The sequence below is a fragment of the Copidosoma floridanum genome, unplaced genomic scaffold (assembly GCF_036245765.1).
Source record: "Copidosoma floridanum isolate Cflo_tuat_1 unplaced genomic scaffold, Cflo_Japanese_pri ptg000013l, whole genome shotgun sequence".
Classification (NCBI taxonomy): Eukaryota; Metazoa; Arthropoda; class Insecta; order Hymenoptera; family Encyrtidae; genus Copidosoma; species Copidosoma floridanum.
Genome location: NW_028321890.1, coordinates 12,085,622 through 12,104,392, shown reverse-complemented (window position 1 = coordinate 12,104,392; position 18,771 = coordinate 12,085,622). Strand labels below are relative to the sequence as shown.

Here is an 18,771-nt window from a genome sequence, read left to right as displayed (position 1 = left end):
ATCAAATTGCGAAAGTCCAAAGTTATTAAACGAAAAAAAATATGTGACGTGTTGAAAGTCTGAAACTGAAGGCTAATCTTAGCACGTAAACAAGCGGATTCGTATCTATAGGTATACACATTGAGCTTGCTACTAAATGTTTTCAACTGTGATTAAGGCTTCGTAAGATCTCGAGAGTAATCTTGATATTGCCTTAATATTGTCAAATTTCAAGACAAGGTTAAGACAAGATATAGCTTAAAATTTCAAGACAATACCAAGAGTAATATCCTCAAGAATCTTGGTTTTTGAATAATTCTTGAGATAACTTAAATACTCTTTATTTTATATTAATGTGATCGAGGTTTAACATGAAATGTTAAATAAAATACAAAATTTATTAAAGTTTGACTACGTTTTAATAAAAAATGAGTACAAGATGTAAATATTGTTTGAATATATTTCGAAATATTTTTATCATCAGTATAATATAAGTTTTATTTATAAGTTTTTTCACAAATATCGAATTAATGTACTTGCCTTCCTGTTGCTTTAAAGCAAATATCTATGGCTTCAAAGATTCAAAAATTGAATGACAAGATCTCAAGTTAGGACCAATACGATACAAGACTTCGTGTGTAAAGACCAAGACAATAATGAATGTTTTTAAGATTTCTCAAGAACAATACAACAATTGTCCAAATATTGTTTTGTCTCAACTATCGTGAAACCCTAGTGTGATAGTCTAATGTCACACCATAATGCGGTATTTTAAACCATTGAGTATATTATGGTTTACGCTCAAAAATTTTTTCGGTGGACAAATCAATCATTTTCCAATAGAATTTAAAAAAAAAAAAAAACCACACAATACTAAGTGAACAAGACTTATAAGCAATGATAAATGTTATATAAGGTATGTAAACGTAAACACAGCAAAACTAAAAACCATTAAAGCAAAAACTGAATATCATACGAATGCAAAAGTTTCCTAAAATTCTAAATACCCTTCGTACTTAACTGAGCCAGCATGATTAATAAGATCATAATTTTTCATCAGTTAGTCGTTTATTTTATCTTGATCGTACAAATTAGAAGCCGTTGAAAAATAAGGTAAAAGCACCAGTACGTGAACACTTCCTAAAATTGCACCAGTGGATTGAACAGCTTGAATAAACTATTTTCAATTTAAGTGGATAAAAAAAAAATGTTTCTGATGTCCTTTGATCGTTCTGTAGATAAAACAAAATTTAAATTTCAGTAAGTCTTCATACTCAACGAGAAAAAAATTATTTATTCGTGCAACTTGTATGAGGTGGCTTGTGAGACTGTTCAGGTACTGGTACCATTAGGTTTTACCTATACCCAGTACTCGAACACATAAAAATGATTGAAATCACTGTTAATCAATAATAATAGTATGTCAAGCCAGTCGTTATAGTTTTCATAATATGTTACTAATGAAATTAGAAAGAAATTTTTCGATTTGATTATTTGCAATACATAATAAAAATAGAAATCAGTAGAAGGCAGCTAACATAACCTCTCTCCCATTTAATTAACATGGGATGTTCAAGTACTCGGTCAAAAATACGTATCGGTACCAATACCTGAACACGCTGTTCATCTACTGGGTCATTGGTGAAAAAACTTTAAAATTAATTTATTAATTGTACACACGACCTAGAAAAACTTTTTTGTTTTTTTTTTTAAAGGAAAAAAAATCAACTTACTGGCGCAATGACTGTTTTGTTGTTATGCAAATCAGAAATTCAATAAAAATGAGAAAACAAAGACTTTATGGAAAAAGTGTTCACGTACTGGTGCTTTTACCTTAGCGTATTTAAGGTTTAGAAAAGCATAAGAGCTCTCTAATAGAGAGTGCCAAAAAAAGATGCCAACAGCACGTGGGGTTACCAAGCGGTCACCCATCCAAGTACTAACCGCGCCCAATGCTGCTTAACTGCGGTGATCAGACGAGAACCGGTGTTTTTTTTTTTTTTTCATGAGCAGATTTTATTTGTCAAAGTACATATTTTTCTTAAGGATCTGAAAAACAGTCGAAAAGATCCATTTACATATTATTGGTTACAGAATGGTTCAGAGACGCTCGCTATAATATTTTAACATTGAAAATTTTTTTTTTTTTTTCAATAGTCTCAGTTAATACAATATTATTGGCGTATTACATTTTGAATTAGTGCTTTGTTGGAAAAATATAGAGAAAAACCAACGTTGCTTACGTATCAGAAAAAAAGGAAAAAAGTGTTTAAGAACTAGGAACATTACAGTAACAATGTTCGGAGTAGCGAGCGTGTTCTATAAATAGATCTGGTTGAGATATGTACATATTTACAGTGATGTGACTATCAATAAGTAGCACCCTCTGTCGCGCATAGTGGGAGACCGAGACCGTCGGGCCACCGCATCAGGGCCGTAACCGCAGTGCCATGACGCCGTCGCCGCTTCTGCTACAGTGAGCCGACCGCCTCCTCCCCGCAGCAGACAGCATCAAAGTATACTTATTTATACAGTTATAGTTACTTTATGGCGAAGTATTTACTTAAGTTTAGTACACAATTCATAGTTCTTTGTAATATTTAAAGTTTTTCAATATTCTCTAATCGCAATCATTAATTTTCTAGGAGTATTTAAGTACATCATATCTTACATTATTCGGATCAAATTTAATACATTTAATTCTATTATCTCCAGGTACGTGGTAGAAGATTGGAATTTGATTTTTATCAACTATGAAGTTGTTTTGATTTAGATATAGAAATGAATGTGGGGGTACGAGGCCCGTTTTGAGGTTTTTGCTGTGATATAAATCGTTTGGCATATATAAATGTTTTATAACATTGTTGGTGTTGTTAGACGAGAACCGGTGTTTTCAGCATGGTATGGACGTTGACGACGATCAGAGTTAAAGATAAACACTTTACTGGAACGATTGTATCAAACATATTTATCTTGAATTCGCACTTGATTTTACCCAACGAAGCTGCTGTAGAAAACAAAATACCATCCAAAGATCTTACCATCGGTTAACAAAATAGGTCATTATTGTCTAATTACCGATTAATTTTTTGCTACACCATCAGTAGATTTTATGTCGTCGATTGAGTTTCTTTTATACATCTGTCCATATAAAAAAGGTGAATTTAACTTATATGCATGTGTTTTATTACTGCCCTTTATTCAATCATGCTTAACTCATATCATTAAAATAATTCAAAGGTGCGAATAATACTGAAAATCAGTTCTCGCTAATGTATTGTTTTTCTTGCATATGCACTTATTTTTCGCAAGTGAACGGCTTACAGCTTATTTAGATTTAGAGAGTTTACAAAAAATGAGTTTACATGTAGAATGATAATTTGGAAAAACATAATGTACAATTTTTTTTGTTGTAATAGAGCGCACTTTACTCTATACTTATTTAATATCTAGGAGTTGAAGCAGACCACTTTCTAAATTTGAAATAGTAAATAACCACTATTTCAAAGTGAATATTAACTATTTCAAAAAGTTATATGTATACAACTTTGAAATAGTGAGACCGTATTCACTATTTCAACCAGTGAATATAAACTGTATGATATAGTTAATATTCACTAATCTGAAAGTGAATTGATTCACTTTAACAAATAGTAAAATTAATAATATCATATAAGTATAAGGAAATAAAAATAAAAATAATGTTAATAAGGCCTATTCTGCCATCAGAGGTGCTAGCCATTACATAGGGTACATTAACATGGCTTTTCATATACCAGCAACTTTTTTGTGCACGCGCATGCAAAAACCCTACATTTATTTTACTGCTGCACGAAAAGCAGTGTATTGTACCTCATGAGATGGCGAGCGCCTCTGGTGACCAAATAGCCCTCATATACAACAGCGTCCATAAGTTGAAGAGAATCGTCTTTCTTTTTTTTTAACTCTAGCTGTTCATGGATAATACAATGTTTTGTTGACTCCACACGTTAAAGAACGACTTTTTATTTCATCCGCTCCGAGGGTTACGGTAAAGTACTTAGTTACCATGGGCTACAATGTAAATCTACTTGGTCTAAAACGTGAATTAAAATTTTTTTTATCTGTAAAAAATAAATGATTATTCTTTGTAATTGATACTACGTACCTTCTGGTACTCAAAAAATAATTTGTTATCGTTACAAATGCAACAGTAATTTTATAAAACAAATTCAGAATAATAAAGTCAGATGCATCAGTTACCGCGGGGCTTAATCTAGTTACCGCGTCTCCGTGATCCAAATACTGCAGCTAAAATACTTAGACAAAACAAAAGAATAGTATGACTGTAAAACGGGAATGTACCTTAGTGATGTAAAAATATTTCGAATTAAACAAACAAATAAAAAGAAAAAAAATTGATGTGTAGGTAATCAAATAATTCAACATTGAATCAGCGTTGAATCAGTGTTGATTTAAACGTTAATTTAATAATAAAAAAATTTAATAAGTATTCAGTACAGTTTAACATCAAATAACTAAACCCCCCTGTTTTGGTGTTACCATACGGACAGTACCTCCATAAACGTCAATATATCTGCCCCAAATGTTACTATACTACTTTGTAATTTTTTAAAATTTAATTTTAACGTTTTGATCAACGCTGAATTAACGCTAATTCAACGTTGAATCAACAATGTAAATTACGACTGATTTCAGTGTTCCGTCATTCATGGAATCAACGTTGATTTAACGTTGGTTCAGCGTTGATTCAACGCTTAAATAAATGTTGATTCAGCATTGATTCAGCATTGAAGTTTTTGATAGGGTTTCACTTATCTTAATAAATATTTATTAAATAGAAAATAGTGACTAATGACATGCATGAATTAAATTTCTTTCTCTATATTTTCTTGCTTTTGCTTGAGTTCGTTAATTTTTTTTAACAAATCTTCCTTTTTTTTGCAACAATCTGTTTAGCTTTTAATTTTTTTTTTCCTCGATCTAATTTAGTCTTTTTTGTTGCTTCAGTAACTTCCATTGTTCTTTTTATAGTTTCATTTTCTCTTTTATTACTATTTCATCCTGTTTTTCAAATTGATTAACTTATTTTTTTGCTTTCAACTCAATTGATTTTTCTAGTTTAATTTGTTTTCTCAAAGCAAGTTGTTCTGCTTTTTCACGTTTTCCTCGTTCTTTTTGCTCGGATATTATTTTCCACTCGTCTCCAAATACCATAGAAGAAAGTTTAAAGCGAGACTGAGACTTGTTGGACTTCTTGATATGTATTTTTCACTTTCACCATTCTTTAATACTCTTCAGTTACTTTTGCAAAACTTTAGCTTGATACGTGTTTATGACTGTTTTTGGGGTTAGGTCGTCTGGTGTCAGAAGCCCGCAGTAATTAAAAAATAAGTCTATAGATGGGTCTAGTTACCGCTTTTCCATTTAAACAATGAAATTTCCAAATACTTATATCATACTATTGATCTTACTATTTGAAATAGCGAAACTATTTACTAGTTTGAAAGTGAATCAATTCACTTTCAAATTGGTGAGTATTAACTATATCATACAGTTTATATTCACTGGTTGAAATAGTGAATACGGTTTCATTATTTCATATTGTGAATGGACAGATGTATAAAAGAAACTCAATCGACGACATAAAATCTACTGATGGTGTAGCAAAAAATTAATCGTAAACTAGACAATGATGACCTATTTTGTTAACCAATGGTAAGATTTTATATTATCCAGATGCTTGGAAAACAGCCAAATTAATAACATTAAAAAAAAACCACCATACCTGTAACGATTGATAACGTCAGACTTATAAGCCTACTTCCAGCTATCAGTAAAATATATGAAAGGATTTTAAATAAATCTCTTACAAAAATGGCACACCATTTTCAGTTAATACCAGAAACTCAATTCGGATTTAAAGATAATATTCTACAACAGCTCATGCTATAAACAAGCTAGTAGCTGATGTTAACTGGTACCTGGCTAGAGGAGAGCTGGTTGGAGCATGCTTAATTGATCTGAAAAAAGCATTTGACTTTGTTTGGTTGGATGGCCTGATTTTTTAACTTTTAAAGAATAACATCTTAATACCTGTTATCAAAATAATTGCATCTATATTATATAATAGGAAATTCAAAATATACATAAATAATCATACCTCAAAAAATACATTTAAAATGTCGAAAGGTCTTCAACAGGGTACCGTAAACTCTCCTGTTCTCTTCAATACTTTTAATGCTGATGTACTCAAACTCTTTGGTCTCAATAAGGAACCAGGTTTGTATGGATTATGTTTTGCAGACGATCTTATCATATATTATGCTAATAAAAAAGCTGAAAAAATTGAAACTAAACTTGTATACAACGATATTAAAAGATATTATAATAACTGGCAACTTGATACTAATGCAAAAAAATGTGAGTCACTGTTATACAGAGACGTAATATCAAAATACTCTAAAAAAACAAGGATGAAATTACAAAATTTCTAAATAACGGACAAAATAGAAAGACAGGACATCCCACATATTAGCACAGTACGATATCTAGGAATCTTAATTGATAATAGAATAAAGTTCACAGAACATATTCAAAACCAACTTAACAAAGCTGCAACAGCATTCAGGGGATTGCACAGTATATTAAGATCACCCTATCTAGACAAAAAAACTAAAATTTCATACCTGTGTTTAATTGGACCCATAATAACAGATTCATGTATGAGCTGGTTAAACATCAATGCATACCAAATGGAACGCATCGTTTGTTTTGAGAGAAAATGCCTCAGAATCTGCCTGAATAGTTATAGGTCAGCCTCTTCAGACTTTTCCTACTTCATAAGTAACCAAAAAGTGGATAAAATTGCAAATATTGTCAGAATTGATGTATTTATAATTAACTTGATGAGAGAACATGTGAAAAGTGCCTTGAACAACACCAACAATGTTATAAAATGTTTATATATGCCAAACTATACCACAGCAAAAACCTCAAAACGGGCTTCGTACCCCCACATTCATTTCTATATCTAAATCAAAACAACTTCATAGTTGATAAAAACCAAATTCCAATCTTCTACCACGTACCTGGAGATAATAGAATTAAATGTATTAAATTTGATCCGAATAATGTAAGATATGATGTACTTAAATACTCCTGGAAAATTAATGATTGCGATTAGAGAATATTGAAAAACTTTAAATATTACAAAGAACTATGAATTGTGTACTAAACTTAAGTAAATACTTCGCCATAAAGTAACTATAACTGTATAAATAAGTATACTTTGATGCTGTCTGCTGCGGGGAGGAGGCGGTCGGCTCACTGTAGCAGAAGCGGCGACGGCGTCATGGCACTGCGGTTACGGCCCTGATGCGGTGGCCCGACGGTCTCGGTCTCCCACTATGCGCGACAGAGGGTGCTACTTATTGATAGTCACATCACTGTAAATATGTACATATCTCAACCAGATCTATTTATAGAACACGCTCGCTACTCCGAACATTGTTACTGTAATGTTCCTAGTTCTTAAGCACTTTTTTCCTTTTTTTCTGATACGTAAGCAACGTTGGTTTTTCTCTATATTTTTCCAACAAAGCACTAATTCAAAATGTAATACGCCAATAATATTGTATTAACTGAGACTATTGAAAAAAAAAAAAAAATTTTCAATGTTAAAATATTATAGCGAGCGTCTCTGAACCATTCTGTAACCAATAATATGTAAATGGATCTTTTCGACTGTTTTTCAGATCCTTAAGAAAAATATGTACTTTGACAAATAAAATCTGCTCATGAAAAAAAAAAAAAAAAAAGCACCGGTTCTCGTCTGATCACCGAAGTTAAGCAGCATTGGGCGCGGTTAGTACTTGGATGGGTGACCGCTTGGTAACCCCACGTGCTGTTGGCATCTTTTTTTGGCACTCTCTATTAGAGAGCTCTTATGCTTTTCTAAACCTTAAATACGCTAAGGTAAAAGCACCAGTACGTGAACACTTTTTCCATAAAGTCTTTGTTTTCTCATTTTTATTGAATTTCTGATTTGCATAACAACAAAACAGTCATTGCGCCAGTAAGTTGATTTTTTTTCCTTTAAAAAAAAAAACAAAAAAGTTTTTCTAGGTCATGTGTACAATTAATAAATTAATTTTAAAGTTTTTTCACCAATGACCCAGTAGATGAACAGCGTGTTCAGGTATTGGTACCGATACGTATTTTTGACCGAGTACTTGAACATCCCATGTTAATTAAATGGGAGAGAGGTTATGTTAGCTGCCTTCTACTGATTTCTATTTTTATTATGTATTGCAAATAATCAAATCGAAAAATTTCTTTCTAATTTCATTAGTAACATATTATGAAAACTATAACGACTGGCTTGACATACTATTATTATTGATTAACAGTGATTTCAATCATTTTTATGTGTTCGAGTACTGGGTATAGGTAAAACCTAATGGTACCAGTACCTGAACAGTCTCACAAGCCACCTCATACAAGTTGCACGAATAAATAATTTTTTTCTCGTTGAGTATGAAGACTTACTGAAATTTAAATTTTGTTTTATCTACAGAACGATCAAAGGACATCAGAAACATTTTTTTTTTATCCACTTAAATTGAAAATAGTTTATTCAAGCTGTTCAATCCACTGGTGCAATTTTAGGAAGTGTTCACGTACTGGTGCTTTTACCTTATTTTTCAACGGCTTCTAATTTGTACGATCAAGATAAAATAAACGACTAACTGATGAAAAATTATGATCTTATTAATCATGCTGGCTCAGTTAAGTACGAAGGGTATTTAGAATTTTAGGAAACTTTTGCATTCGTATGATATTCAGTTTTTGCTTTAATGGTTTTTAGTTTTGCTGTGTTTACGTTTACATACCTTATATAACATTTATCATTGCTTATAAGTCTTGTTCACTTAGTATTGTGTGGTTTTTTTTTTTTTTTAAATTCTATTGGAAAATGATTGATTTGTCCACCGAAAAAATTTTTGAGCGTAAACCATAATATACTCAATGGTTTAAAATACCGCATTATGGTGTGACATTAGACTATCACACTAGGGTTTCACGATAGTTGAGACAAAACAATATTTGGACAATTGTTGTATTGTTCTTGAGAAATCTTAAAAACATTCATTATTGTCTTGGTCTTTACACACGAAGTCTTGTATCGTATTGGTCCTAACTTGAGATCTTGTCATTCAATTTTTGAATCTTTGAAGCCATAGATATTTGCTTTAAAGCAACAGGAAGGCAAGTACATTAATTCGATATTTGTGAAAAAACTTATAAATAAAACTTATATTATACTGATGATAAAAATATTTCGAAATATATTCAAACAATATTTACATCTTGTACTCATTTTTTATTAAAACGTAGTCAAACTTTAATAAATTTTGTATTTTATTTAACATTTCATGTTAAACCTCGATCACATTAATATAAAATAAAGAGTATTTAAGTTATCTCAAGAATTATTCAAAAACCAAGATTCTTGAGGATATTACTCTTGGTATTGTCTTGAAATTTTAAGCTATATCTTGTCTTAACCTTGTCTTGAAATTTGACAATATTAAGGCAATATCAAGATTACTCTCGAGATCTTACGAAGCCTTAATCACAGTTGAAAACATTTAGTAGCAAGCTCAATGTGTATACCTATAGATACGAATCCGCTTGTTTACGTGCTAAGATTAGCCTTCAGTTTCAGACTTTCAACACGTCACATATTTTTTTTCGTTTAATAACTTTGGACTTTCGCAATTTGATTAGAAAGAAGATTATTTAAATAAGCTGCTCCTAATTTTTGTAGTATGTGGCTCGACTTTTAGCCCAAAAAAGCTAAAAATTTTGGTGAAATATCCAAAATGCCTCGTAAGACCAATGCTAAAATTTTGAATGTATTTTTTTCAACTTTGATCGGCAACATGCTCTGAAACTTGAACTGTACATCCATTGAGTGATACTTTATCATAGGTTTCATTTTGGGTGCAATAGCTCGACTTTCAAAAAAGTGATGAGCCACCTTAATTGCAGGATTTTCAACACGTGTAAGGTGTAATATTGAGATTAATACGTTTTAAGGTAGAAAACAAGATTTAAAAGATTTAATGATACGGGTTCATTAAAGATGACACACTTTTTGTTAGTTTTCAATCAAATTATTTAACTCATACATAACGTGAATGTATAAATATGATTTTTGGACCTACGTCACGCAAAAGCACTGACATCCATGCAATGATTTCTCCGTGTAGTACATAAATAATATTGCGAACAAAATTTGCCCAGTTTTACAAGTATACCATTCGGGACATTTGTTGTAAAGATTTACTCGTATACATCGTATATTCTCTTAGGGTTGCTTTTCTTAGTAATTTGTGCTCTAAACAGTTCAAACTTATTTGAAAATCTCGCCTCATAATCAATTATTAAATTTAACATCTGTTGATCAATAAGTAGTTTCTCATCATGACTTTAAAATTGAGTATGAAAATAAAGTTAATGAGTTAATCAAATAAATTTTTTCCACAAATAAGAAAATTTTAAAAAATAATGAGAAAAAAACGAGAGTTGAACTCATGCGTTAAAGGTACGCCAATGTAAGATTTAATACAGCAAAGTAAAATTTATCGTAACATTACTTTTTCTTCAACAAAAGACTAAGCAACTAAATTTTATCGGAAATAAACGTGGTGTGGTATATTAATGAATATTTTTGATATCGTTTACCTTTAATTTTTGTTGTTTCAGGATTCTAATTATTTATTACTTTATTCAGCGCAAAACATCAAAATATTCATTAAAGAAAAGATAAATGAAAAAAAAATGTTTTATCTTATTTTTTAAAGCAAGATTTGTTACGTTGTTTTAAACAATGTAAATTTCATACGAAATATTTAACGTAATCAGAATACGTTTGTTCAACCCTTTATAGAATTGCTTGGATCTGTAGGTACTAGTTATTAATTTTATCGAAAATTTCGAGATTTTGTAAATCACTTTATTTCAAGTTAACGATTTTGTTATAAAATATTTTTTTTTTTTTAACTGTTATGTGTACACAATAGTTTGCACAACATGATTTTCAGCATTTCTATTACTCTAAACCTGTTCGATTACATTCAAAATAGGCCCAGTTTTAACGAGAGTAGTAATTAAACTTTGTGTAAGAGTCAAATCCACCCTTCGTAACGATACGGCTTTATAAATCAAACTAGATCCACAACATATAGAGACAACCATTTAGCAGAAAAGTTTACTATTAATCTTACAATGAGTGTTTTTCGCAATCGTCACGAGCAAGTGATTTTAGGTTCCGCTCAACGTTACCGTCTGGTCAGTAAGTCAACTATACTTATTACCTTGAATTAAACTGGCGCTCTATTCCATAATCTGGCCAGTAAAAACAGCAGACGATAGTCAACGGCAATGAAATATTTTTTTCTCGACTTTCACGTCTTCTGCTGTTTTTACTGGTGAGATTACAGAATATAACGCCAGTTCAATTCAAGGTAGTTGACTTGACGGTAACGTTGAGTGCCACCTGAAATTACTTGCATGGCTGGTGACGATTGCGGAAAATACCCATGGACGACCTATCTTATTAACCGGTGGTAAGATCTTTGGATGGTATTTTGTTTTCTACAGCAGCTTCGTTGGGTAAAATCAAGTGCGAATTCAAGATGAATATGTTTGATACAATCGTTCCAGTAAAGTGCTTATCTCTAACTCTGATTGTCGTCAACGTCCATACCATGCTGAAAACACCGGTTCTCGTCCACGTAAGCAACGTTGGTTTTACGTAAGCAACGTTGGTTTTACGTAAGCAACGTTGGTTTTTCTCTATATTTTTCCAACAAAGCACTATTTCAAAATGTAATACGCCAATAATATTGTATTAACTGAGACTATTAAAAAAAAAAATTTTCAATGTTACAATATTACAGCGAGCGTCTCTGAACCATTCTGTAACCAATAATACGTAAATGGATCTTTTCGACTGTTTTTCAGATCCTTAAGAAAAATATGTACTTTGACAAATAAAAACTGCTCATGAAAAAAAAAAAAAAAAACACCGGTTCTCGTCCGATCACCGCAGATAAGCAGCATTGGGCGCGGTTAGTACTTGGATGGGTGACCGCTTGGGAGCCCCGCGTGCTGTTGGCATCTTTTTTTGGCACTCTCTATTAGAGAGCTCTTATGCTTTTCTAAGCCTTAAATACGCTATTTTTCAACGGCTTCTAATTTCTACGATCAAGATAAAATAAACGACTTACTGATGAAAAATTATGATCTTATTAATCATGCTGGCTCAGTTAAGTACGAAGGGTATTTAGAATTTTAGGAAACTTTTGCATGCGTATGATATTCAGTTTTTGCTTTAATGGTTTTTTCGGTTTGCTGCGTTTACGTTTACATACCTCATATAACATTTATCATTATTTATAAGTTTTATTCACTTGGTTTTTTGTTTTTCCATTTTTTAAAAATTCTATTAAAAAATGATAAATGATGAATGTGGAAAAAATGGTCTACCAAAGAATTTGAAGAGTGTAAAACACAATTTATTTAGAGCTTCGAAATACCGATTCATTGTTAGATGCTCAACATGGGTAAGGCGTAGTATTGAGATTAATATGTCGTATGTTAAGTAAAAAAATGAGATTCCAAAGAAGTATGTGCCCAAAAAGTCGAATAAAATGTGTCATAATATAGAATATTGTGGTTTAAAGCATTGGGTACGAAATTCACGGTTCAAATTAGTCAATTTGCAAAAGAACTCGTCTGTTATACGTCTGGCAATAAATAATCTCTTAAGATTAAATGAAATTGTGATACAAAAAATTTTGGTATTTATAATTAGTCAAGTTTCGATCACCACAGTTTCTGACGATTAAGTTTAATTCCAATCGCGTTTAGCCTCATTTCGATACAACGTACAATAGTGGTTTACTAGTGGTATCTATACTGGAGTAGCGAAACCTATAGCGAGTAATTAGAAATTTTTATGGGTTAAAATTTATATCCGGTCAGCTAGCACTGCGGTACCTATAATTAAAAAAAAAATTTTTAACCTGGTAAAATTTAATGGCACGAATGCTTTTTATCGTTTATTCTTTTAGAACAGAATAGATTTTATCATTTGATAGTCAATCAATTTTTATTATTTACGGACTGTTATTGATAATTTTATTGAGTAAGAAAAAAAATATAAATGAAAGAAAAACGTTATCAGCTTTCAACAATTTTAATCAATACACAATTAAATCAGTACGTATAAAAGATCACTACGAACCACAACCCACCACTTATGTAGTGTTGCAGCAAAAAAAGTAGGTATAGCTAAACAAGAAGAAATACCTCAATTTTTATTGAAATTGCTTCAATTGTAAAACAAATATAAGTAAATCCACAAAAATATTACGTTATCCTCCATCATTTTTTAATAAAAATTTTTTTACACACACTCTCAAAATAGAGCTCATAGATCTCGCTATGTTACGTACTAAAAAAGAAAAATAGGAAACACGAGTTCCAGTCGAAATGCCGTCCATTTTTCAATTTTCAATTTGATAACTATATATTTGTATGCGTCGAAAAAAAACTAAGACTACAAAAAGAATAATCGAATACAGTGGTATATGTTACAGTCGTCATTATAATAACGGAAACCATGATAATATCGAGTGTCTTTTTAGAATATGTATAATATTTCTAATGTTACTTATTCAAAAGTATTCAACGAAATAAAAGATTTTAAAATTTATGAAGTCAACAAAAAATAGTCAAGTTTGTTGCTACACAAAAGAACTCTCACTCATCAAAAATAATTTAATATCAAAAGAAATATCTTCATCAAGTTATCTGAGTAAATAAAATGAATGAATGAATGTAAGAATTACCAAACGAAATTAAACATTTTTAAAGTAATGAGATCAACAAAAAATAGTCAAGTTTTTAAACATTATCCTAAATCTATATTACAAACATTGCAATACTCAAATAAAATAAATATTTCATTAGAAAGAAAACCATATCAATAATTTGCAAAATCATTAATTCTATCTACCTTGCTGGACCTGCTTTCTACTGTTTTTGATGAATAACACAAACTGTGAGAAATCCCGTTGACTTTCTGAAAATGTTTATAAATTATTTAATTGTATAGGCTAGAGTATTTAAATTATTCATTTGGTAGAAAAAAAAATATTTACGTAAGCTACAATATATGTCACAATTTCAATATTGTAGCTTAATTATTAGCGTTGAAGATTGAAATAACTGGTTTATAATTTATGTAACGATAATTGTATGGATTTATGATCTTGCTTCGTTAGAAAATAAAAAATAAAAAAAATTTGCACTTGCAGACTTGTAGAAAAAAATATTTGACGGCTGCAGAATTTATTTGTGCTTATAGAGCTAAGTAAATTAAAAAAAAAAAAAAAATAGCACCCAAAAGGTTTTCTGATTCATTTAACATAAAAAAATATAATACAAATTTGTCTTCTAAATTTACATTTAAATGTTCGTCCAAAAACAATAGAAATCCGGCTAGCCAAGTTGTACAGATTAAATAATTTTCCAAACGTTGATATGTTTTTCTTCATAATAAAATATTTACCTTATTTAAGTATTGCAATAATTGTAATATATATTTAAAATAATATTAAAAACTTGAATATTTTTTAGTAATATCATTATTTTATAAAAATTATGATTCCTTTTGTAAAATTTGTCATTTAATCAGATGTCTTGATAAGGATATTTCTTTCAATGCTTAATAATTTTTGATGAGTAAAAACTCTTTTATGTAGCAACAAACTTGACCATTCGATGACTATACTGTATCGCATACCACAGAGCACGATTATTATTTTTGTAGTCTTAATTTTTTTTTGATGGATACCAAACACATCAAACTCGCCCAACCTTACACGTTGTAATAAATTTTTTTTTTTTTTTTTATGGAGATTTTACTACCTTTTTGGACTTCTACAATTAATCTACTATAATCAATAAAACTTGAACACAAATGGTTATAAAACTCATAAATTATTGTTTTATTTAAAAAAAACTGGCTTATTTCATGATATTTTATCCTCAAACTTCCTCTTTTTTATTTAACCCTTCGACTTTAGACTTTTAGATCTTTAGCACCTTTTAGCGACTGTTCTTTATTGATGTCTTTTTTATTAACATAAAACCACTGGTTATGCTGAGGCAATATATTTTTACAATAATTTTTCGATACGCTACCGCGGTGAAATATATCATTTACGAGCTAATACTTTTTATCATTCAAGTCTTCTTTACGTGTCGGTATTGCGTTTATCGGAGTTGATTATTTTAATAATACCTTTACCAGTATTTTTACATGCTTATTAATTAAATACTACTACAGTATTACTGATGGTTACAGATATTTTTAAAATTTTTTTAAATCGATATCTAGTATCACAATAACAATCTTATCTTGGTCTCATCTTGGTCTTGCCAATTTCTAATATCGTTATCTATTATTTTCAAACGCATGTGGCTTTGAGAATTGTCTATATAAAAAAAGTTACAATATAAATAGATTTTTTATTTTGGTTCCGTCCGTTGCACCCAAGACATGTAATTGTTACGTTTTGTTAAAGATATTGGCAAAAATCAGATAAATTTTTAACCATACAGGCTGATTTCATAATTTGAGAAAGTAGGATGTGACAGAAAGTATTAGATTAAAATAACACTTGTTGAAAGTTCCTTGTTTGCTTTCAGTATAGTGAAAGAATCAATAATCAAGTCCCTTATATTTATATAGTATTTTTTTAATTATATTTATACAGTAAAAGAATTATAAAGCAATAAAATAATGCACTCACTAATAATTTTTTTGTTTATTGATGAACAATAAAAATCATATGGGACAGGCATCCCATAATCTGTTGTAGGTGTAAGACCAACAAATCCCCTCAAAAACAAATTACAGAAACTGTCAGTACCATGTGTATCCTGTGGAGCTGGAATGGTAAGCAAGTGTCGTCTGTACGGCGCAATGGGAAAGGAGGTGGTAAAAACCCATCACTTAATGGAAGTACATCTTTTATGTTACTCCTCCAGTCTTCCCAACAATTTTGATCATTGCGATTAACAATCTGCTATTAAAAAATTCATCAATTATGTATCAAAATGTTAAAAACTCACAACATTAAATTTATTTACTCATAAAAAATAGCAAAAGGAAGTAAATGAATATCAAGACAAAAAAAAGATGTAATGTTATACCTGCAAAAAATATTGACTTTTCTTCACATGCAAATCATACCATTCTTGTGATTCCGATTTCGGTTCTTCGGCAACGGCTTCTGGTTTGACGTACCCGGCATAATCTTGATATCCATCAATGACTACTGGGCTTCGCCGAGCGTTTCAGCAGCAAATGACAAATTCTTTAATTCGAGCTCTTCGTCTATCGTCACAGCAGATTGATTCAGGTGGGAACCGTAATGGTCATGAGGTAGTATTAAGGGGGTTCGGTAGTGCTAATGTTTTATGATGAAAATTTTTGAAATTTCGATATGTTGTTTGGGATAACAGTATCAAATTACAGCTAAATTTTTGAAGGGCTTAATCACACCGTTTTCAAGATATATTGACCTGAAAAAACAATATTTTAACATGTAGGCTTATGGAGAAATCACTTAAATTTCACAAAAAAAAAACGGCTAAATGAACTTGCTTTTTTTTTTTTTTTTAAATGAAAGAATATTGTCAATGTAACATTTTGTCAAAGTTTGAGAGAGCCCTACCACAAATTTCTATTAAAAAACAGCAAAAAATGTGCTCGCAGCAGACGACTTAGCAACGCTGCATTTGGAGCGCGCTTTGAAATGTAATGAATAGTAAAAACTCCTTTTGTAATTGAAAATTTAATTATAAAAAATTCAACCGAATAAATAAGTATACACTGTCATCAATAGACGACGACAACAGCAGTAGACGAAAACAACAGTAGACGACGTGCCAGCAGCCGAAAAAATTCACAACGTTGCCAGATGCTCTCCCTCCCCTTGCCTCTCTGAGATTCCCCCCGGCTAACACTACCGAACCTCCTTAAGCAAATCATTTCGCGAGTCAAAGGAGCTATACGCCGCTCCTCACGATTGTAAGCACTTCGTCCAGGAGCATTTGTGATTACAAAGAAAGCGTCTAAGTTGTATTTTTTTAAGTGATTAACTGCGTGATCAATGACTCTACGATAACGAGGGTTCTCGTCGGGTCCACCATCTGACATTATGACAACAATAGGTTTTACTTGGTCTTCGTTTTTCACTGGGAAAATGAAGTAAAAATTCTTGAAGAAAAATAAAAAAAATTATTTGAATAATTTTATACATTTCAAATATTTGATTTTATACCGTGAAGTATGTCTCGAAAGCATTCTAATTCTAAAAGGTTCTGGAAACCAAATGCGTGGGAAGCTGCTGTGCTTCACGAGTGCTTGGCACTGCGTATTGCTACGTACGTCGGACCGGAGTATGAGATTGTTGTGGGATCACCAATTTTTGCATCATTAATTTGTATACCAGCGTAAACGCTTGGAATCAGCTTATGTCCTGGTGCCACAACCCAGTCATGATCAGGCAACCTAACTTTATACTCAAGATGCATAAGTAGCGGAGCCTGTTTATTTGCGGCAGTAATACCAACGGGTACTTGACTTTTGTCATCTTATGAAATAACTGCAACTTGATTCGATCCAAAAGTAGCAATCACTTGCTCTAGCGATCTATAAAATATTATTATGTATGTAAATTAACAAAAAGTGAAATATATTAAGAAAACGTTAGGTAATTACCGGATCGATGCAGTGCAGAATTTTCCATCGATATGCTCTTTTCTTGGATCAGCTTGTGCACAACACAGTTTTACAGGCACAGTTCTCACATGTCGTTTACCTTCAGACGTGTGTGAATTCTTAGGTAGAAGCCGAAGATATGTAGCCGATTCAGATAATTGAAATCCTTGAGCTTGTAGTTCAGTATGCAAGCTACGTAGAGTTTTCCTAGTTCGAATCAATTCGGAGCGTCGGTGATCGTCAGCAGCCCCACCGTGTATTGCAATGTCAGCTATGGCTTTCAAAAGCTCGGGCTGATCAGTTTCAAGTGGAGATCGACCTGCAGCTTCTTGTATCTAAAAATTGCATGCAGTAATTTAAAGTACAATTTCTTATTACTTGGTCAATAAGTAGAAAAGGCTAAATTACATGTAAATTCTTTATCAAATCTGGTTGTTCAAGCTTAATTTTTTTTAGTGTTTCTTTCGTTTTACTACAATACTTTCTTGCGCGCTTTGCCTTCTTTTCCTTTGAAGTTAACGATTTTTTATTTTTATGTAGTTGTTTCTTTAACCTGTCAATATTTTTCTGGCTGTCAGATCCTCCAAGGCCAGAATCGCGACCCTCAATCGCCGCAACTAATTGTTTCTCAAATGACTTATTTTCGCTTTTAACACGTCTTGTGCAGGTGTTGTATAAACACGATTTGAAATAGGAATCTTCTCTTCGCTTTCACTTTCATCAGTCTCACTGGCATTCACTTCTAAAAATTATTTTTGTTTGTAAAATTATTGATAAATTAAATAATAAATTAATAAACTTTCATATCATGATATAATAATGTACATCATAGTTTATACCTATCACTGAATTATCAGCCTGTACAGATTTAAGAATGTAGGAAGCTTCAGATTGTTTTGACGCAGGCGGTTCGTTTGATATCT

The 18,771-nt window shown here is 31.3% G+C and overlaps 1 protein-coding gene and 1 pseudogene across 1 annotated transcript in view; one reads left to right on the top strand and one right to left on the bottom strand.

The window, feature by feature from the left end:
- Positions 1–18,771, top strand: part of LOC106645065 (phospholipase B1, membrane-associated) — a 60,990-nt gene that overhangs the window by 17,416 nt on the left and 24,803 nt on the right. The window lies entirely within an intron of this gene.
- On the bottom strand, positions 7,306–17,284 carry LOC149374846 (uncharacterized; annotated as a pseudogene).